The sequence below is a fragment of the Canis lupus genome, chromosome 5, assembly GCF_003254725.2.
Source record: "Canis lupus dingo isolate Sandy chromosome 5, ASM325472v2, whole genome shotgun sequence".
Lineage (NCBI taxonomy): Eukaryota > Metazoa > Chordata > Mammalia > Carnivora > Canidae > Canis > Canis lupus.
The window spans coordinates 500,227-523,751 of NC_064247.1; the positions used below are offsets into that span (position 1 = coordinate 500,227).

General features: G+C 40.0%; 1 long non-coding RNA gene across 11 annotated transcripts in view; it reads right to left on the reverse strand.

Annotated features, from left to right (window-relative positions):
* LOC112671019 (uncharacterized) overlaps positions 1–23,525 on the reverse strand; it is a 53,919-nt gene that overhangs the window by 6,545 nt on the left and 23,849 nt on the right. For 5 of the 11 annotated variants that reach the window (XR_007410571.1, XR_007410570.1, XR_007410567.1 and 2 more), the window contains 4 exons: positions 22,851–22,958; positions 21,893–22,002; positions 14,877–21,241; positions 4,312–4,411 (listed from right to left, as the gene is read on the reverse strand). This is a non-coding gene — a long non-coding RNA (uncharacterized LOC112671019). Of the gene's footprint in view, positions 1–4,311; positions 4,412–5,895; positions 6,008–14,876; positions 21,242–21,892; positions 22,003–22,850; positions 22,959–23,525 lie in introns of all 11 variants that reach the window. The other 6 variants (XR_003143324.3, XR_003143321.3, XR_003143325.3 and 3 more) reach the window with 6 other exon arrangements.

The following is a 23,525-nucleotide window of genomic DNA, read 5'->3' on the forward strand; positions in this document are numbered from 1 at the left end:
GATGGGATGAGCACTGGGTGTTATGCTATATGTTGGCAAGTTGAACACCAATAAAAAAAATAATAAATGCAATGTAAGGATTTCCAAATCAAACAAGTACAATGGGATAACCATTTTAATTGGCATGCAGAAGCTTCTAAAAGGCTTCAAAATTCCAAAATGGCTTATTGAAATGTTCTCTGCCAAAGACTAATGACTAACGAAAAATTAAAGATGCAAGTGGTACCTAAAATCAAAAGCTAAAAGACTGACATGACCCCTATGACTCCCCTCTCTCCTCCTTACCTGAGTATTAACATTATACTAATCCCCGGATTGTCTTCCATTCTGAAGAGAATATAAAAGAACATGAACAAGAAGTTTGCCAGGCTAGTGGCCTAACCAACACTCCCAGATCTACCTTTGAAGGGACCCCCGTATGGGTCCCTCCCAGGCTTGACAATAGTCTCACAGATCTTCCTATGAAATGCTACCAGTTACTTCCTTTAAAAACCAAGGGGAAACTACAATTAAAATTAATGGAAAGTTTGCCAAATTTGGGTAGGTACAATGCTATATTTTCTACTTTAGATCCCACTTTCTCAGAAAGTACAGATGGGATCTTGCTAAAACTGGTAGAAACCAGTGAAAGTTGAGAATTCTTACCAGTTTCTGGTAAGATCTCTGTCTCTGGTACCCAGATTATCTTCAAGAGTGGCTCTGAATCTTCAGAGGGTAATATATTTTTGTTCCCTTTGGGGGAATGTCTCTTGGGTCCATGGAATTGTTCAATACAGCCAAGAATAGTTGCTGTTTGTTCTGGCTAACACCTGACAAGATATTAAAAATGATTATTTTGTTTGTTCGTTTTTAGGTAGCTCAATGGTCAGGAGTTGATCCAACTGAAAGCTGATATTCAGAGCCTATAGGAACTTTTTAAAGGCCTCCTCACCTAAGCTAAGATGAAATTCTGTACACAAAGGGAAAGAAAGAAGTTTCTGAAGTCTTTCAGAAGTGGGAGGATTAACTAAAATATTCCAAAGATGAAGAGCTTTAAATCTAAAAGAGGAATTTTGGTTTCCATCTTAGTTGAAGATTTTCCCCCAATCTAAAGAAGCAACTTAAAGATGGCGTAGTTGGATGGATGTGCCAACAACCTATGATGTCATCTAGGTTGCAACCCAATGCTTTGAGGAATTACAAACAATTGTCCTTGTCTTATAGATTGAATTTTTCCAAGAACAGAAAATGCAGCTCTAGAAGTAATCCAAGGCCTTCCTCTCCTGTCAACCAATCCCCAACTCCCCTGTTCCTCTCAAAAGGGTCATAGATATTGCAAAATTCTGTATTTAGGAAACAAAAATCTTTCTTGGAGGAATTTACATTCTTTTCTCAGCACCTTAGTAAACACTCTAGCCTGTCTTCTCCACGAACATTATGGAGGCCATCTCTTTGAACTGCAAACCTCAGTGAGAAACTCAGAAATAAAAAAAAGAATCAGAGATTTACTTGGAAGATTACTGTCTGTGAAAAAATTTTAAATTCGTCTCCGCAAATATTAGAAAGTCTGAGCAGATAACCTTAACTTACTCCATCTGCCAGAAACACTGTTTGGATCCAACTGTTCCTTTATAAAGTTGTGAACTTTGCATTATCATGCTTGTCTCATGGCTAACATTTTAAAATGAGAGCTAAAAGATTTCTGCTTCTGTCTGTAGGTTTATGTCTGTTTTTTTTTTTTTAATTTTTTGTCTGTTTTAGATGTGTGGTATGGTTCTACCTCCAGTGGTATTTTGAAAATTAATTTGTTTTCTTTCTTTTTAAAATTTTTATTTATTTTTAATTTTAGTTAACATACAGTGCAATATTGGTTAACTGAAGTAGAGTTCAGTGGTTGGCTTAAAGACAAACAAGCACTATATAAATTGTTTACTCTCAGAAAAACTTAAAAATCTAACCTAAATGATTTTTAAGTTCATGTGATTTAGGATAACCTTTGATAAATAAAAGCTAGGTTAAGTTTGTTGGCTTAATTAAAGCAGGCTGGTCTTTAGAGTTATCAGCATTAAACATAGCAATTCTATTCTACTGAGGGTTACAAGCAGTTAAGTAAGCTCGTGTCATCTCTGCTACAAAATTTGACAGCAAGAAAGACAATTAGAAATGGCGGTGAGCAGTTTATGATCTCATGAGTATTTTAATGAACTAAATGTATTTGGGTCTGTTAGTAAACATGGTTTCTGCCACACAGAAAAATTTGCTATGCTGAAGAATGTACTTCGAAAAATGATAAAATTTATTTACATTTTGCCAATCCGCAGACTGCTAGTGTTACCGACAGTCCAAAATTATTTGCTTTTTAGTTTTCATTAGAAATTACAGATTCTAAGAGTTAAGAATTATAACACACATAATTGAAACTGCCTAGAAATAATAAGGGTGAAGAGAAACAACTGTGTATAGGAAGTAAACAAGAAAGGTAAAATGATTGGTTGTTCCAGAATGAGGTCAAATATATGACAAAATCTGAATGCTTATAGAAAGGTTACAGAAGATTTGTGGAAAAGAAATCATTGGAAAGGAATTTTATGTGTGTTCAAATTGGCTAAGATTGGAATGGATTTATTTAAGTTATTTTTTAAAATATTTTATTTATTAATTCATTAGAGACACAGAGAGAGGCAGAGACACAGGCTGAGGGAGAAGTAGGCTCCATGCAGGGATCCCCACGTGGAACTTGATCCCAGGCCCCTGGATCACGCCCTGGGCCAAAGGCAGATGCTCAACTGCTGAGCCACCCAGGCATCTCTTATTTAAGCTTTTTAAATTGAATTTCAATATCAAAGGTACGTGGTACAAAATTAGAATTTGGTTTTCTCTCTGTTAAAGGGACAAAGTTTTCTTTGGATCGCTTTTGGTAATGGATTATGAAACTTCCTTTACTTTTCAATCTGTCTAAACAGCAAAGATTTTATGTTTTATGAAAAGAATTGACTGTACTTCTTATTGACTGTATCAGGTCCTTGATTACTTAAAAAAAACAATTTCTCAATATTAGGAAAGCTAAATTTTGTTCACAAATCCATAATCCTTTGTATTTGGCTTAACATCTTTTATGGTCATTTTGGTTAAAAAAATACATAGATATTATTTCATAATGATTTGTGCCTTTACTTAATATTCCAACTTTCTGACTTTCCGACAACGTTTCTAAAATCAAATTCTAAAATGAAGTCCTTTTGATCTAAAGTAACTTTGAGATTTCCCAGAGGGCTCCTGTAAAACCTCAAGACTTTTCTCATCTGGTAAAATGTTAAATTCTCAGATATATTTGATATGTTAAATTACGTGTGAAGCATAATCCAATAAAAAGTAATGTTTAACCCCGTTAGCTTATATTTATATGGATGCCTGTTATTAATGTTAATGTTCTAGAAATTGTGTGAAATTTCTAGATCTGATACACCCTGGTATAATGTTATCAGTCATAATTCCAATATTCTTAAAATGTTGTGTGCCACAGAAATAACTAAAGTTCCTTGACAATTCCATTATAATGAACTTGCATCAGATCTTCAACACTTGGGCATTTTAAAGTCTTTTGTTATTTAGACAGATAAATAAGGTTTATCTGCAAAACTGACGTTCATGGAAAGGACTTTACCAAGTACTCCTGACTAATGACAATCTACCAAGCTACCGAGTTACGTGTGTTGAAGTTTGGCTGCATATCTCACAGTGGAAGTAGGCTCCACCTGATATCTGGTCCTGTGCAAAGGCTGGAGACCTCAAAATCAAATTCTGAGGAATTTACAAGGAAAAGGTGTAGCTGACATCGATAGACTGCATCCCTTCCTGCCCCCCAAGATGTTGGATCAAGAACATTTCTTTCCATCCCTCCTTCCTTCTTTGACCAGCTTTGTCTTAGTATTTGTACCACAAAGATTTTTATGGTGATTTTGTTCACCGTTGCCTTACCTGGAAAGGTAATGCCATTGTTCACATATGTCAGGTCATTGCAAAGTGTGGGGGGAGGGTAGTAACCCAATCTCTAAGTCAGTGTTGGATTTGTCATGATGCTGATAAAGTCTTGACCATCACAAATTTATCCCTGATTTTCAATGCCTCAGTTTCTCCAGAGTGACCTTATCCCTCTCTCTATCATAGACACCTTAACCTGGGGGTTCATTTCCTTATCTCTGATTAACAGTCCCAAACTGGAAACCTCTCATCCAAGCTCCTACAAGGAAAGAGACACAAGGCAAAGATAACCAGAAACTCAACGACGACAACAAAAACCCCTGTGCAGTCTCATATACCCTTAAAACTTACTGGCCTTCATGGCTGTCATCTCTCCAGTCCTAAACCAGAGTTGAAGAGGGATTATTAGGAGACATTCATGATTCAAAATTTGCTCCCTTTCGTAAATCTCCTGGGTAGGAATAAATGCAAAAGAGTCTATGATCAGAAACCTCTCCTCAGCCCTTAGAGAAATTGCAGAATGCACTGCTAAAGCAATAGGTGCCCCTCTAAAATCTCTACACTCATAAAAGTTGTTCTTGATCGTTGAATAGTCTTCAACTATCTTTTAGCTGAGCAAGGAGGTACCTGTGCCATAGCCAAGGCCACTTTCTGCATTGGATTGACATTTTGTGGATGTTGAAACTCAGACACACAAAATCTGAGAGCAAGCCCATTGGTTATGAGACTAATTTGACTCATTGTGAAATTATCATTTATTCAGCTGGTAACTGGTGGGCTGGGCTCATGGTTCAGATTTATATCGCAATTTAATCTTTCTATCCTATTTGTCTCTGTATTTTGTGTTGTGTTTCTAAGTACTCAGATATTGTCTATCCAGCCTTTGTAAAAACAACTAACCTGATACACTGATGTTTGTCCAATGCTTCCAAATGATATCCAACACCTATATCCTTTACACAGACTCCCTGCCTATACTTTCTATTTTGACCCAATCTAAGAGTTGTTTAACTGTGGCCTTTTGATTGGTACTGGCCCCAAAATCTTCTCTCACCTTGAAGAAAGATGTCCAATTATGGAATGGTGAAGAAAAATAAACAAAATAAGTAATCAAAAGGCAATGTCTATGCAGAAAAAACACCTAGCAATATATTGGGTGATCAGCACCCTGTAATGGGGACTTAATCAATCGTGAGGGAATGTAAAACAAAACTAAAATAGAGTCACCTACATCAGGAGCCAAACAGAAATAGTCAACACAGATGCACCTTAACCTTAACCTAACCTTACAGGAATTTATAGCCTTTCTTAGAGGACATCAGCCAATCCCCCAAAACCAAGTGTGTTCATGCCCTTTCAGACTTTCTTGTTCCCTCTACTCCATGACATTTACTCATACAAGAAAGAAGACCACCAGGCAACTAATCAGCTGAAAAAGCCAAATAATTTCCACATTTACCCTATAAAAATCCTTGCCTGTGAACAACTGGAAATTCATTGTTCCAATAGCCTTGAGTTTCCTGGCTCACAGGTCAGAAGCCTTCTAATAAGTTTGCCTTTCTACTTTGCTTTACATTCAGCGTGCAAAGTTCATTTTTTTGACAGTTCAAAGTACACAGCTAATAGAGAGAGGCAGACCCTAAATTGAATCTGGGCAATATGACCCTAAAAATGAAACAGCTTCGGTTTGAACTTAGGTTCAAAAATTCTAAAATCCTAAACTGGGTGTATAAGGAAAGTTTTGAGGCTCAGGGATATGGGGGCCCTACCACAGATGTTTCCTCAAAAGTCTCTCTAATGACAATCCCACATGGAGAGAGAAAAAGGCTTCCTCAGGCCTATGGCTCTGACTTTGGACTCTGAGGAAGGCACAGGGTCCTGTTTGTGTCCCTGGTGATGAGCTCATAGAGCCACCTGACTTATTAAATCACCAACCTCTTTCCGCAACAGCCACCCTCGATGAATATGGCAATCGTGCTTGGGTCAATCTCTGTAATAGTCAAATAGACTCCTGGGCTGAGGCTTGATAGATGCTCCCTCTCTGGGCCTTTTAGAGACAATAAATAAGGAACCGTGTCTTGCCGCAGCCCCGGTCTGCACATCCAGCTCTGCACTGTCTGAGGGCCCAGCTTGTGCTGGGCTGGGAATTCGCGGATCCCAGGAGGAAATGGGTATAACGGAGGTTATAATGTGGTATAACAGAGGCGTATCTGCCCAAGCTTGGTGGATACCAGAGCACCCAGGAGTCCTCCTCGACACAAGGTCTTCCAGAGCCTCTAGGAAGTCCTCCCTTCTATCTTTCTTCTTGCTGTTTTCCCTGCTGTATCTCTCTCTGCAGAAGTCTCCTACTCCCGGCCTAACTTGCTCAGCCTCCCTGCCATCCCTGAGGCTCCAAGTCTTCATCAGAAGGTATCCATATCCAGGAAGCTGTGATGGTGCCTGCGTATGTCCTTCTCCTGTGGCTGCTTGTCTGGCTGCTTCCTCACCCCGGGAGGAAGTTGCCCCGGGACCTGTTATCCTATTCCCATGTTTGCCTCTTTCCTTTCCTGCTCCACCACTGGTCGTAGACTGTCCCAGCGCTGCACCCTAAACAGCCATATTGCCAGTGCCCAAAAAACACCACCTTACCAAGGAGTGGAGGCTGTAAGGACACAGACGGTACCCAGAAGAAGGTGAGATACAAGCCTTGAGCCTAGTCGCTAACTCCAGTCAAGCTCCTGGGGTCAGATCCTCATCCCCTGTGGAAAAGCTACAGCTTCTATTTGTTGCCACCTCTAATCCACTAAGAATTACTGCAAAAAGTAATCTTTGTAAGCTATTATTCATTCCCCTTAACCAAAAAAAAAAAAAAAACTTTAACAATAATAAATAAGTTACTGAGGTATTTATTATATGCTAAGTATTTTTATTATCTAATTTAAAGCTCATATAATTTTGTGAAGTACCTGCTATTCTTTTTTTTTTAATTAATTATTTATTTCTAGAGACACACTGAGAGAGAGAAAGGCAGAGACACAGGCAGAGGGAGAAGCAGGCACCATGCAGAGAGCCTGACGTGGGACTCGATCCAGGGTCTCCAGGGCCAGGCTCTGGGCTGAAGGCGGCACTAAACTGCTGCGCCCCCAGGGCTGCCTAGTACCTGCTGTTCTTACATGTACTTCCATTTAAAGTTTTAGGAAAACGGAGACTAGGATTGGTTAAATAACTTGCACGGTGCCACGAACTTGCAAGCAATGAGTGTGGGTGGTGAATCCAGGCACTCTGAGCCTTCCCCTTTGACCACGACTGGATACGACTTCCAAGTATGGGTTTGTGTGCATTGGCATGGAAGGAAACACACGGTATTTAATCTAGCTATAGCCAGCTAGCTCAGTCGGTAGAGCCATGTAATTTATACATATATTGCTTATTATATGTATATAGATACATGTATATATACTCCGCACAGACATATAGTACATTGTAAATCTCTCATAAGGAGGGACTGCATGTCTTTTCAGTGATTATACATCAGGTCTGTTGGCAAATTGAACACCAATAAAAAAAATTTAATATTAAAAAAATAGAAAAAAAAGGGTTATGATTATCTCTGCCTCAGTAACATCCCCATATCACCGGAACCAGAGGGAAGATTAATGTAATTGGTCAAGTAGCTATTATGTGCCCCACTGAAGGAATGGGTAGGCTTGGGTTAGCCCTCCTCTTCCACCTGTAGTGGGACATAGAGATTCTCTAATAATAGCAAGGAGATACCTTCATCTCTTACTTGAAACACTTCTGCTGCTTTTCCTTCAAATGTCCCTTCTACAAACCACCCGTCCATGGGAAGCCTCCAGACTCCCACCTCAATCCTTCTTGCCAACTTTCATGTTGCTAACTATCTTGGTTGATGCTGTTTCTTTGGCTGATCATTCTTTTCCGCGTCCTTTACCTATTCAAGTTATACTGATTCTGCAAGGCGCAACTCAACTTCCACCTACCTATGGGACCATATGATCATTCACTTATTTGCTTATTCAAAAATATTTATTAAATGCCTTAAATGCCAGGTGTTATTTTATGCTGAGTGGCAGGGATGGAAATGGGCCCCAAATAACTGAGTTCCTACCCTTACTGAGTTTACATTCTGGTGGGAAGTGTCTAGGAACAAGTGAACAAACATATAAAAAAGTAAGTTTCACCTTGGGACAAGCACCATAAAGAGAAACGAACAAGAAGCGAAGACAGTTATTGGGCAGGTAACATTCTTTACAGAGAAAGTGATATTTTAACTGAAACCTAAAAGATAAGAATGGACCATATCTGCGAGGAGCAGGAGGATGAGGGTTCCAAACAGAACAACATCCTCAAAGTCCCAGAATTGTATGCTTGGCTTTTGAAGAATAGACGCATGGTTGGAGTCCGATTAGGGAGGAGACAGAGTTGAGAATGAGGCCAGAGATAGTGCAAGGTCAAATCAGGTAGGGACTATGGGCCGTGTCCAAGCTCTGGATGCTACCCTAAGTGCAATAAAGTGCATTAGAGGGTGTTAGGCAGGGACTGGACATGACCTGATGTGTGTATTCAAAGGCACACTCCAGGCACCTCCTAGGGAACGGATTGTAAGGCTGCAAAAGTAGGATCAGGGATGTTAATGATCAACCTACCAAAGAAATGTAAGAGAAAGATAACTGCTCTCATTAGAGTGATGGCACCCCTGGGGTAATCCCACTTCATCATACCACGGTATCCTGCTTATGTGTTGCTGGAACCTAAGGACGAATTTTTGAGGACTTTTGCTTCTATGCTCGAGAATGGTATTTGTATTTTTCTTCTCTTATAAAATATTTGTCAACTTTTGGTTTAGAGTTGTGCTGGCCTCATAAAATGACTTAAAAACCATTCTCTTCCCTGGTTTCTGGACAGGGCTGTTATAATACTGATATTATCTCTTCCTTAAATTTTCTTTCTTTTTTTTTCTCATTTTTTAAAATTTTTATTTATTTATTTAAACTTATTTTTATTGGAGTTCAATTTGCCAATATATAGAATAACACCCAGTGTTCCTTAAATTTTCAATAGAGTTTACCAATAAAATCATCTGAGCCTGAAATTTAGTTTATGAGAAGACATTTTATTGAAATTTTAATTTCTTCCCCAGATAGAGTATTTCACTTTTTTCCTTCCTAAAATTGTTTTGAAAATGAATTTTTTCAATTAATTTGCTCTTCTAATGTAAGTTAGCAAAGTTGGCATAAAACCATTTTTCTTATATTCCTTCTTACAACTTTATATCTGTAAGGTCATGTAGGGATATCCCAACTTTATGTTGACAATCCGTATTCTCCGTTTTTTTTTTTTTTCTAAATCATTCTTACCAATAATCTATCAAATGTATTATTCTTTTCAAAGAATTAACTTTTTTAAAGAGGTGAAATTCACATATTATCAATTAACCATTTTAAAGTATAGAATTCAGTGACATTTAGTGTATTCAGTGTTGCACAACTGCACCTCTCCCTGGTTTCAAAACCTTCAAAACCCCAGAACACCCATACCCATTGAGTAACCATACCACATTCTTCATTCACACATCATTCACACATCCTCCCTCAACCCCCAAGCAACCTAATCTACTTTCTAACTCTAAGGACTTTCCTATTCTGGATATTTCATATAAAAGAAATCATACAGGAGCACCCGGCTGGCTCAGTCAGTGGAAATATGACTCTTGATATCCAGGTTGTGAGCTCAAGCACCACATTGGGTGTAGAGATTACTTAAAAATAAAATCTTAAAAAAGGGGGGGGATGGGGAGTCACACAGTATGTGACATTTTTGTCTGGCTTTTTAAACTTAGTATGTTGTTTCAAGGTTTGTATTATTACTCTGCTCAGGCTGTCACAACAAAATACCACAGACTGGTGGCTTAAACAACAGAAATTTATTTTCTCACAGTTCTAGAAACCAGAAATCCAAGAAAAAAGTACCAATATGGTTGTTTTCTGGTAAAGATTCTCTTCTGGGATCTTCGTGTGACTTTTCTTCAGTATGTGCTCATAGAAAAACAGTGCAATAGAGAACGAGCTCTCTGGTGTCTCTTCACATAAGGACACTAATCTTATCGGACAAGGCCCCACCCTCCATAGAGTTAAATGACTTCATTTAACCTTAATTACTTCCTTAGTAGCTCCTTCTCCAAATACAGCTTCCTAAGAGAGCTCAGGCTTCAACCCTGAAATTTGGGAGATCACAAACACGTAGTCTCTAACAAGATCCATCCATGTCACAGTAAGTATTATTAGGATCTCATTCTCATGAATCTGATGTTAAATCTGTGAATCCATGGCCAAATCTTAGGTCACAAAGATTTCCCCCCATGTCTTCTACTAGTTCAAGTTTGAGGTCTTGCATGTTTGTCTTTGATCCATTTCAAGTTAGTTTTTATATATGGAGTGAGGTAGAAGTCCAGTTTCCTGCTTTTCTGTGTATGGTTATCCAATTTTCCCAGCACCATTTGTTGAGGAGATTATTCTTCTTCCTTGAATGATCTTGCACCTTTGTTAAAAATCAATTAGCCAAAGGTGTTTAAATTTCTGGACTCTCAGTTACATTCATTGGTATCTTTTTAAACCCTTAAAACATTACCACACTGCTTCGATGACTACAGCTTCATAGTGAGCTCTGAAATAGGGACATATTAGTCATCCAGGTTTATCTTTTTCACTCCCATTTTTGTCTATTCAAGGGTACTTGCACTTTTATATTAATTTGAGTATTGACTTTTCCATTTTCAAAGAATTAACTTTTGACTTTGTAAGTTTTCTCCTTTTTTGTCCTGTATTTCATTGATTTCTGATTGCTGTTTCTTTGCTACTCTGGATTTAATTTGCTTTTGTTTTTCTATCTCCTTATGGTAAGAATATTAATTAGTGTTATTAATTAACATTAATAATTATTAATTAACATTAATATAATTAATATTTTAATTTTCTTACATATAATATATATTTATTATATATTATATATAATTTTAATGTAATTAATTAATCATTAATTAATATTAATGGTAATATTAGTTAATTAATATTAATGGTAATATTAATTAATATTAATGGTAATATTAATTAATATTATTAATGTTAAGCCTTTTCAGTAGACATTTCATCACTACACACATCTTTTGCAACTCTTTTTTTTAAAAGATGTTATTTATTTATTCATGAGACAGAGAGAGAGAGAGAGAGAGGCAGAGACACAGGCAAAGGGAGAAGCAGGCTCCATGCAGGGAGCCCGATGAGGGACTCGATCCTGGGACTCCAGGATCACGGCCTGGGTCAAAGGCAGGCGCTAAACTGCTGAGCCACCCAGGGATCCCACCTTTTCCTTTTCGAATATAAGTTTTTAAAGTCATAAATTTTCTATATAGGCTTAGAAAACCCCACAAAACTTTTAAATTATTTTTAAGATTTTACTGATTTCCCACAAATTTTGATATACTATATTTTCATTTGGTTCAGAATATTTTCTAATTTCTTTGTAAATATGATTATTTCATCTATGGTTTAATCAATGCAGATTATATAATTTTCACATATTTGTAGATATTCTGGATATCTCAACATTGATATGTAATTAAATTTTAGTCAAAAATATATTCTATAATATTTTAATTTTTTGAAATTTATTGATACTTATTTTGTGGCCTGGCATTGGGTAAACATACAAGATATCCCATTGTGTCCTCTAAAGTAATTTTTATTCCTGTTGGGTATAGTGTGTTCTATAAATATTAATTAAGTCAAACTGGTTAATAAATCGTTATTAATTTTTGTCTGTTTTATCAATTACTGAGGGAGGATGCTAAAATATCCAGCTATGCTTATGAATTTTTCCAATTCTTTTTTAAGATCTGTTTTCTCTTCATTTACTTTGAAGTTATGGGGGGGGGGAAAGCCTTAGGCAAAAAATGGAGATGTTTCTGTGTTCAAAGTGGGACTCTCTCCGCGTAAAGGAGGCTGCCTGCCACAGAAATTGGTCAAAAAGACGTGTCACTACATTTGAATAGTCTTGAATCCAAATACTAAGACCTTTCATATTCTTATTTTTTATTGGGCTTGTTTTGTTTTTTGTTTTGTTTTGTTTTGTTTGAGAGGAAGGGAGAAGATGTGGGTGAGTCCATAGAGTGAAAATTCTCCTTGTAGTTAATACCGCACGCAATGGAACCATCAATGGAAACATGTGCCTACCACTCATCCAGTCAGAGTCTGGGTCTTGGAGGTCGGGGGAGGTCACTGCATTAACTGGATTTCCTAATTTGCATTTGAGTTTAAGGAATGAAGAGTTAGCTTGCTCCGTGTGCTCCATTACAGAGCATGCTGGCCTCTACCCCTGAGTTATCTGAATGCCAGTGAGATTATGGATATCCTCTTGAGCTCAAGTCTTTCATGGGGGCAGGAGAGAACACAAGACTTTCTCACGCTGACTGTATCCCCAGTCTTCAAAATAAAGAAGGTAGGAAAATAAGAAAGGAAAGATAAGTGGAGGAATGGTTAAAAAAATAAAGGGAAGGAAAGTAAAATTCATCATGATACCTGGAAAATCTGTTCTCATTCATCCTTAATCCCCAGTCTCAGCAATAGCTGTTCCTAAAAGTACTTCCGAGTTGCCAACCTAGATGGAATCCCCATCCAGTCCAGTGTTCCCCCACGTTAGCCGTTTTCAGTCTTTTCATACAATCTCTTTACCATAGCCTATCATCAAGCCCTCAGTAACTTCCTACACACACACACACACACACACACACACACACGAAGAGAAAAGAAAAAAGAAAAAGGTGAAGAAGGGAGGAAAGAAGATGAGAAAAGTGAAAATAAAGAGACACAAAGTCCTGTACCCAAAGAGAATATAATTTCTGGCAAATGCCCTTATATGCCTACTGGCTTAGCCACTTTTTGTGTCTGTGCATGTGTGTCTGTGGGAGTGTGTGCAACATTCTTGCTGCATCTGCTTTCATCTATTATTAGTGCAAACTGTCTATAATCTGGCACTGGACCTTTCCCATATGTCTGTTGCAGCAGAGTGGGTGTATACTCATTGATAATCATTATAACAACAGCAATAATAATGATTGATGTTGCTGACTTCTCCAAATTTCTGTGATCCAACAGCAGCACCTGCTATTTCTGGAGAGAACACAGGTGGAAAACTATGAGGGGGGAAATATATTTTCAAACCAATGTACCAGACTTCCATTTTTGATTTTCCATAATAAGACGCACATAAATTGCTTAACAAGTATGAAAGAACACTAGTTAATGAGGAAGCTGACTTAGATATTTTTTGTCACGTCCAGTAAAAAACTCAATTTTGTTTCTGATAAGAGATACATAATTTCTAGACAAATAATTAAGGGCATCTTTGCATTGACTTAATATTTTTTCTTCTATCAAAGCTCTTCAAGGACTAAGTGCATCAATGTCTACATCTGTTACCCTGAACTTATTTCCAGTAGAAATCTTACTATTAACTTTGATGGTTTAGCATCCATTTGTCCTGACTTAAGTCATTTAAAGGATCTGGCAAAACAAATTACTAATCTGAAACTGCAGTGTTTCATTTCTAGGAAATGTTGGGATTTATAAAGCTCTTTTTGCTCTCAGGGAGGGTGTTCCTTCTGGCCAAGTGTAGAATATTATTGGGAGGGTGAGGCATTTTCCTTTCCACATTCTTCCTCTCGGAGGCTGGGAACATCCTGTGCATTCTTTCCTATTTTGACACCTGGCCCTCCAGTCACCCAGCTGGGGCTGCCTCCCCAATCCTTGCCTAACGGCCTCCTAAAGGAGAGGAGAGGCTTCTGATCAGTGTTTGTGGCTGGACAGGGACACAGGGGGGCCAGGTCCCATGTATCAAATTTACTTTTGGGCTAAAAGATTCACACCAGAACTTGTTCTTTGTTTGCTCTTTCATTCACTGGTCTTATAATCATGCTCCGCTTGCACTCTGTGCTGCTACGTTGGGAGAGGAGAAGTTAGCCCCTCTCTGGCTTTCCCTACTTCCCTCTACTTGGAGTTGGTAAGAAGTTTGATCTAAGATGTGCCGTTCAGATTTTCCTTATCTCTTGCCTGCTACTAGCTGGAAGGCTACATACAGGCCCGAGATTTAGAACAGAGAAGGGAGTGATTTCTGGACCTCACTTAGGCCTTAAGCCTAAAAATGCACGTTTGGTCAAATGATCTTTACCAAACTCTGCATTAACTGTTCCTTGGCCACTTCAGTCATTAATAGTGTTACTTAACTATTAAGAGCTAAGGGGCAGTTACTTGACTATTGCACCTGGGGCGCCTGGGTGGCTCAGTCCATTAAACTTCCTACTGTTGGTTTTGGCTCAGGTAATTATCTCAGGGTCCTGAGATCCAGCCTGCATAGGCCCCACACTCAGTGGGGAATCTACTTGGAGATTCTCCTCCTTTGCCCCAACTCTGACTCACGGAGTCTCTGTCTCTCTCTCTCTCTCAAATAAATAATTTATTTTTTTTTAAATAGTGCTACTTTGAGCTTAGAGGTGATTTACCAGGCAGGATCTATGCATTTCTGAGTGTTATAATATGGCCCACTGTACATGCCTATGTTATAATACCTAACATACCCTACTAGGAGTTGCTAGGTAAAACACAAGATGCCCCGTTGAATTAGAATTTCAGATAAGTAATTTCTTTAGTATAATTTCATCTCAAATATCTCATGGGACATATGTGTACTAAAAAAAAGCATTCATTGGTGATCTGAAATACAAGTTTAGCTGAAAATCCTGGCTTTTTAAATTTATTTGTTTGCTTCATTTTTGCAAAACCTTGCGACAATCAATGGCTATGAGTTTACTGAACGTAAACTCCAGGGCCACATTGCCTGCATTTAAAATTTCTGCTGTGACTTACCAGATCCATAGTGACCTTGGGTGATTTTATTTCAACAAATCCTTCCTCCCTCCACAACTGTAACAAGAACATGATAGTGTTACTTTTCTCATGTGCTTAGCATCGGGATTATATGAATCAACATACATAAGTGCTTAGAACGGTGCCTGGCATATGGTAAGTAGCACACAAGCACTAGCTGATTCTTAACCTGTGTTCAGTTAAAATTCTCAGGTCTTTTCAGAAGTTTTTTTTTTTTTTTGTACACAAAGTTTTCCCATTTTCACATTGTGTGATCTAAGTTCACTGTATATGAATTTAGGTATGTGTGAACATGCATGAGCACGTATGCATGTATTCATCCCTCTTCTCTCCCTTTTTTGCTTGTCATTCACTCCTTTGCTTGTCTCACTCAGTGTCCTTCCTTAGCAGACAAGTGGGGCACTAACCAAGGGGACAAATTGGGAATGAGTTAAGGAGGACAGGAGATGAGAATGGGAAGTCCTTTGCAGACAGCAGCAGATGCCAAGGCCAGAGGATGGATTATACCAAAACTGCCTAGAATGGAAACAGAGAACTGATGACCAACAAGGTCCAAAATGAGTAATGAAGAAGAGCAAGTCTTTGGGGACCAGGGGGAGTGGGGTAAAGTTAGGGTTCTCTACCTAAGGGTTTGAGCTGAGAAACAAAAGAACCGCAACCTAAAACCAGAAATGGTCAAAGAGGGTTGGATACTCTGATCTTGACCTGGCCTGTGCCCTCCTGGACTGACTCCTAACTGTAGAGCCAGGGGCATGGGCAGCCAACCTAGGACAGAGTCAGGTTCTGCTGGACAAAGTGCTTTCTAAGCCATCATTCAAGTTCTGATTAAAGTATCAAACCAGGTGTTCTGGAAGGCAGGGCACCAGCAGCCTCCTCTAGGTGAAATTGCCCAAATTATGAGTCTGCCTCCTACATGATCATCCTGCCTGCCTTTCTCCATCTCCTTCGCTAGGAACTCAAGAATATAATGTTGAAGTTCCTGTGAAATAGGAGGGAGAGAAAATGAGTGAAAATATCAGTGAGGGAGACAAGACATCAAAGACCCCTAACTCTGGGAAATGAACAAGGGGCAGTGGAGGGGGGGGCGGGGGGTGAGGGTGACTGGGTGACGGGCACTGAGGGGGGCACTTGATGGGATGAGCACTGGATGTTATGCTATATGTTGGCACATTGAACTCCAATAAAAAAAAAATTTTTTAAGTTCCATACAGATCTGCATCTAACTAGGACCCCACACCTCCAGAAACCCCACCACTACACAAAAACTCCCAGGGGCCATAAGCTCTCACAACCACTGGAAAAAGAGCCTCTAAAACTAACCTTGCCTTTGTTCCTCATGCCCGTGTCTTCTCCGGTCTCCATCTGCTCTCACATCCCCTCCCACACCAGCCATGAAACCAGCCTGAGCTCTTCCCCTGGAGCAGAGTAGACAGCTGCAAAGCCCAGAAAACAGGAAAGCCCATGACCCTCTCTCAGTCTCCATCTCCCTGCCTGGAGTGTTCAACATCCTTCCTCACCTTTCCTGTGTCCGAGGCATCACTTTGCCGACACTGACAGCGAAGAAGCTGCAGGTGCAGGGTGAGCATGGTGTTCCACGGAGAAAAGCACTTGCGGTCAGAAGCATCTTTCCCTCACACACTCTCAGAGGTTGATTCTGTTCTCGAACTTCGCTCCCCCAGTTCTGAAGGCAGGGCTGTGCCTGCCTGTGCTTGTAGGCATGTGCTGTTTTAGAAGCATTTAGCGCTTTATATTATATTATATTATATATTATATTATATTATATTATATTATATTATAGCATTTAGCAGTATGGATATTGTTTAGAGGCTGAAAAATGAGATACCAGAAGAAATGAATGACCCAAGCGCTGGTGCATTTTGGTCTTTACCAACAAAAAGAAGTAGAGCTCGAAGGCTATTAACTATGTAATTAGTGCTTGAAACTCTCTTTGCCTCAATTTATTTGGATATTTCAATTAACCCGGTTAATTACCTATATCGTTCATTTAGTGTATCAGTAAAAAATCCACGGACTTTGGTAACTATTTTCAAAATTGATTTAGCAAATGTTTGCTCGTTATCATAAGTGTATCATTGTACTAATTAGTATACATCATATTAATATATTATAATCAATACATATTATCATTATTATAATTTCATCAGTATCATAATTACTACTGTTAGTGTTATTCATTAGTTTCGTCTGAAAAAAATTTGAAAAAGAAGAACTTGAAAATGGTTTTACTTGAAGCTATTACAAGAATAAGAGGTCCTGAAAGTGTTTTTCCCCTAAATTCTGGCAATCTTAGAAATAGTCACAAGCATTTCTTTTAAAATTCTTTAGATGATTAAGAAAAAAAACCCCACATATTTAAAAATTGGTTTATTTGCACAAAGAGCAGTTTTGGGCTGGGCAAGTTAAAAGACATTCTAGCAAATGGAAGGAAACTGCCTTAGAATGGGAGGTTGAGGCCAGAGCAAGACTCTGTGTTTCTGACCTTGTGTCATGCGGGCTCCCCGCCCCAGCTCACGATTCATGGGCATCTTGCTCAGAAGAGAACCCTTGTGTGATGAGTAAAAGACTTGCTTCTCTTTGACCAGGGTCGCTGAGTATATAATTACTCTTCGCACCTGTGAATAGGTGCACCTCTCACGCAATTGTCCATTTATGCTGACTTATTCTGGCATGAGTCATGTCAGATACCTCCTGAGTGTTAGCACCAGGATTAAAATCAAGCCTGAGCTTTTCCCCACGCCCTGCTCTCTCCCCTCTCCACGCATGATCCTGGTGCAGGGTCAGTCCCACAGTACCCTTTGTCTGGCTGACACAGGCCCTTTTCCCAACTGCGGGGCCCCCAGGGCTCTAGAGGAGGCTCTCCAGTCAGTAAAAGACTGAGCCAGAGTGTTCCCCGTCCTGCTTCCATGCTCTGTCGCAAGGAGTGTGCTGCCCCAGGAACAGAGTGACCTCGATGAGACGGGGCGACCTCGCAGTAATGACCAGAGCTATCTGTCGTCTGCGTTCCCCAATTCACTTGAAATAAATTTCTAAGCCCAAGATGGAGCTTCTCTTGCCCGGGGGCCACGTCAGCAAACCACAACTTGGGTAACTTCTGTGTCCCTGTAAGTGCTCCGTTTGACCAGGATGTAGTATGTCACTCAGCCAGTCTCCAAGTGCCAGGCCAGCTCCGGGCTCCATACTTTATTCTTTGTCCCTTATTCTTGATCCTATAAACACTTCCTGTATTCAATCTCATTTTGTAGTTCTCTGGATGCTTGGGAACTCCTCTCCATAAAGTATTTAATAAAGTTTGTCTGTATCATCTAAATTGTCTTCTTTACTCATTTTTGACACTTTGCAGCAAGTGCTTCTTTGAAGGAGGATTCGGGCAGCTTACCTTCATTCCTACCAAAATCCATATCCTTTCACTGTTCAGACCCACTTCCATATGTTTGGGGAGCAGCACTTCCAGGATTGTAGTGAGTTTCCTCTTCTTGACAAAGGCTCGTGGGTTAAGTTAGAACCTACCCGTTCCAAAGGGCCTGAGCCCCTGCCCAGACTTCCCGTCTCCAGCCAAGGCTGTCTTTCCTGTCCATCAAGTCACAATAGGCCAAGAGACCACCAAGCTGGCCACTTGGGATCCTGCCCACATCATGTAATGTCATGCCTTCCTCCTCCTGATGACCAGGACCCATTATCTCTCCCAGTGCAGTGACTCCTTTCTTGCCTCCTGGTCCCTGGACACAAGGAGCCAGCATGCCCAGGAAGCAGTGGTAGCTCATCATGCAATGGGAGTCTTGCTATGTTTCTGGAGAAAACATGCCCTCACTAGAAACCATGATCTCCACACCTACAGAGCCCAGTGGGAAAAGGAAGCACAAAATCCTCCACGGGGTCATTGTAAATGAGGGTAAGGGGTGTCATTCTTCTTTTTACCTATTGTTTCCATCGCTATGTTTTCTTCCTCTTGGGAACATAGTACCGAATAAAGGTCTTTGATTCAAGGCATATGATGTAACCTGAAGGATAGCGTCTTAAAGCATTGGCTCTAAGTTGGCACTTTGGGTATACCTTCGGTAGGCTGTTTCCCCAGTGGTTTCTGAGTGGTATGAAGTGTGATACCGTGAGCCCTGTGCTGTAAGCTGGGTGACTTAGTCTGGCATGATATTACGTGAGACCTCACACCCGTGGACCAAACACTTAATGAGTCCTCAGACGGTGGTGCTAAACCGCTGGCAGGAAATGTGATCTCATACTTGGAATATTGTCTATTCCTGTGAGAACAAATCACCTCCCTTTGTAATGAGAAAGGGATACGAGTCTGTGATATCTGGGTAACAAGTGCTTAACATAAGCCTCCTTTGACTCCCGGGTGCCTTAGCAAGGTCCTTGCACTTGCCTCTCCCCAAGTCCCTTCCTCCTTAACTGACACCCGATGCCCTCTGTTTTAAGGTGATAAGTGGCCCTTACCGCACGCTATGGTAAACTTAGAAAAACAAGTTCATTTTTAGTGGCAGTTATGAGGACCCATTAGGATTCAAATATGACCGACAGGGTAAGGATTCATAGGAAATGTAGCTCCTCCCTACTTAATACATAGAGGGGAGGAACACTTTTATTTCTGTAATTCCATTACTCTTCCAGCTATTCAATCATTTCCGACCTTTGTCTCTTCTCCTCTGGGACAAGTATTACCAAACTTTGATCTCAGGGTTGATGTTGTTAGTGTAGCCATCTGGTAAATTCCCAGGTGGGAGATTGTGGAAAGGAGCTTTGGGATGGTCACTGGAAATGTGCATATAAGGTGAAAGGGGTCTCATGTGGTCAGTTGCCGCCAAGTGGTTGTGGATTTCCTCAAGGATTGCCGCCATATTGCGGGTGCACCATTGGTCTTTGTTACAGGCCATTAGGTCATTCAACAGTGATGGTCATTCTGTACGGTTCAGAGTGGGAGTCCATGCTGCTGGATCCTTGCATAGCCTCCACCTCTGCTGCTGCGGCGGCCCTTTTATTGATATGCTCATTGCCACTGGGTATGACAGAGGCTGGTGATATCCTCTGGCTAGGTCATTTGTCTAGTTGCTGGTTTGGTGTTTCTTCCATGGCAGCTGCTCTCTCATGGGCCTTAATATGTAATGGAAAAATTTTGACACATCTTGTATACTCCAGAATGTGCATCCCTGTGCCTCTGTCACCTCTATCCCAGACATTCTCATCCCTGATCTTCCAGTATTTTTCTTTCTAGGTCCCAGATCAGCAGGGTAAGTCCTTTCCCATTGCTTCCAAGTATGTATGATGAGGTATACATTTATATAGGTTGCAAATTTCTCAGGCCACCTTCTTCCTACACAAAGTGAATCACCATGATCATCACCCAAAGGTCTTTTGTATTGAGATGATTTTTCCTTGTCATTGTTTTCAAAGGCCACCTGTACGTAAAGCTATTAGGCAGCTGCCATCCATTTTTGGCTTATATTCATAAACCAAGCCAATCCATTTGTGAACCAAAAGTTTAGACTTTCCCCCCCTTTCTTCACCTGTTCATACAGGGTTCCTCCACAAAGGCAGAGAACAAGCTGAGGGAAGGGCACTGAAGCAACAACAGTAGCTCCCATGGCGATCCGAGATATCTGTTATATAGCTTGCTTATATCCCATGGTTCTGCTCCTGCTTAATTCATGGATGTTCTACTTCTGCTTTTCAATGGATTGATGCTGGGCCTGCTCAGTCTTAATAACATAGTAGATTTGATGGTCCTCAAATTATATTGACTGTTTTGGATGCATGGTCACTTGACCATGGGTTCAAGTAATCTGCCCCCACTAGGGACAAGCAACATAACAGAAGTCCATTTTCATAATATGTGTATTTCACCCAAAGTAGCATGGTCTAGAGCAGCTTTTCCCACTTGCGTTCCTCCAACATCAGAGATTCTGTTGAGTCATACACCCAAAGAGCAAGGCTGCTTCGCCTACTGCATGTACATACTGAAAAGCCTGGTGTGTGAGCCAGAGCAGTGTCCTTCGGTGTTAAATATGATGCCCCCTGCACCCAAGGAGCCTATCAGGTTCTTTGCTTCCTTCTTCAAGGCAGTAGGTGCGATATTTAAAAATGTGTATTTTACATGGAGGGGATGACCATGGGATTCCTGAATTTTTATGTATGTATAATACTCTTAAATCATTGTAGTATTTATCTCCAACTCTCTGATGTGTGCATTTCTTACCAAGACCTCCAGCGTGCCAGCATTTTCTGTCTCATGTGACTCAGTGGATATATCACATTAATGTAATGGATCAGTGAGAGGTTCTGGAGGATGCCCAGACAGTCCAGATGTTCTTGGTCTGTATTACGACAAAGAACAGGAGAGTTAGTATAGGTCTTGTGGAAAACTATAAATGTATATTCTTATTCATTACATGTGAATATGAACTGTTTCTGATCTTCTTTCATTATAAATAGAAAAAAAAAACCCAAACAAAAGGTCATTTGCCAAATGAATGATGGCATTCCATATACTTGAGGCATCATTAATATGCTCTAGCAAAGGTAGCACATCTGACCCAGAGGCTTAAAACAAGAAAATTATTCATTTGAATTTGTGATAATTTGTAAATTATGCTTCTGGATTCATTCTGCTTCTAACAGGTACCAGAGCATTATATGCAAGTTTTATAAAGTCCACCATCCTTCATCCTTTAGATTATTAAGAATGACACTAACCTCTGCAATCCCCACACCAGGAAATGTTATTGTTTTTGTTTTTTTGTTTTGCTTAGTTTTAATTTATCTTCCCAAAGAGAGAAGAGTTTCAGAGGTCTCCACTTGGCTCATTCACACAATGGCTCTTCCTGTACAAAATAAGTTTCCAATGTGGAGATTTCACTAATGCTAAGAATGTCCACACCAATTATACATTTGGGGATTAGAGAAATGGCCATAACATGGGGTTGTAGGACCTGTAGACCCATTCTAAGACAGGACTTTATTATTACCTGGACCCACTCTATTATTGTGCTTCAAGTCTCCCAGTATTGATGGCAATTGGATTCTGTGCCCAATAGTCCTAAAAGTGCTTGGATCCCTTTCCTCAGTGCACAGTTACCTAAGTAAATGGATAGATAACCATTTAAGGAAGGACTAGAGTAGTCAGGGTTTGTTTCTCCCCCCCCCCCCCCCGCCCCCAATGTTTCAGGATCCTTCCTTTTGAGAAAGAAGCTACATCTTTAGTCAGTGGGTTTAGGTCTGAAAACTGGTTCAGGTCAGGAAACTGGACAAAGGATCACAATATTTTATTGAGGCAACTGTCCTCAGCCTCCTAATCGTTCACCCTTGACTCATTCTGCTAGTATGAGCTGAGCATTACCCTTGTCGGCTGCCTATCTATTTGACCTCTAGGGATGTCAGGCTCTATTAATAATTTCTAAAACTCTTTATGGTTCAGGTCCTCTCGGCTGTCATTCTTACTTTGCCAGTCATTATAATGATTGCAATGCCCTGGCTTCTGGCTACCTGGCCCCTATTATTTTTAGGGTCATGTCATTCCAATTCTATTATAAAATCATCTTTTTACAAGGGAGAAATACCACTGAAATGTCAATGATACAAATATTACTATCGGTGGTGTACCTTGATAAATGATGGGTCCTATCCACCTTCTCATGGGAAATAATCCCCAGTGGCTCTTCCAGCCATACATAGTATGTCTACTCCAGCATTTCCATTTCACTAAGCTTTTTAATCCTTCTCATCCACTGTCTTCTATAGAAATTATGGCCATAACTTCTCCATGCTTCTAGCAAGTTCACACTAACTTCTGGGATCTTTGCTAGGATGTCAAACCCTAAGTCAATATACTCTCCCTATCAGGTTAAATGTGTCAGTCCCCAACACAGAACACAATTGGAACTCTAGTTATCTGGCTAGAATTTGGAGATTTGGGGAGTCCCTTACCTATCTTTTCAGGCTAAGCACATCTTTAGTTTGATTATGCTGTGAGTAATCATGAGGAAGGTGGCACATGACTTCTGCAACCAATTCCAGGAACAGGCAGTACTAGCTCTGAAATGGGAGGAATGGGTCATACATATAGGCAAGAATAGTTCAGACAAAGCAATCAAAATACAAACTAGTCAAAATCTTGCTTAGGTTTGTCAAAATCTTTGGGTCATATGTCCATATATCCTCAACTCAGGCATTAAGATCCCATGTTTTCCCGGTCAGAACAGTGGGCTCAGCATGACACATCTCTTTTTGTTGTTGAGTCAAATTTAAGTTTACCCACTCTATTAAGTCCTGGGCATGGTCCTTGGCAGGAGACACTTTTCAGGAGATAACAGAATTTTTGTCAGTCAGGCCCTCTGGATTTCACTTCTCATTTTCCATTTTCTGTTACTTCCAGATGTTCATAATGTCTCTCGAGTGCAATGATGGCACTTAAACATGGCCATATTATCTCTTTATGCAAAATGCTACTATTTTCTCCATTTGTTCTGCACCTGAAATAAAACACTCTTCCACTGGCTTACCACCTTAATCTCACCTCTTGTGAAAAATTTAACATCTGGACCACTAGCTGGTGCCTGAGACCAATTATGATCTTCCCACCACCACTGATGGGGTCCTCAC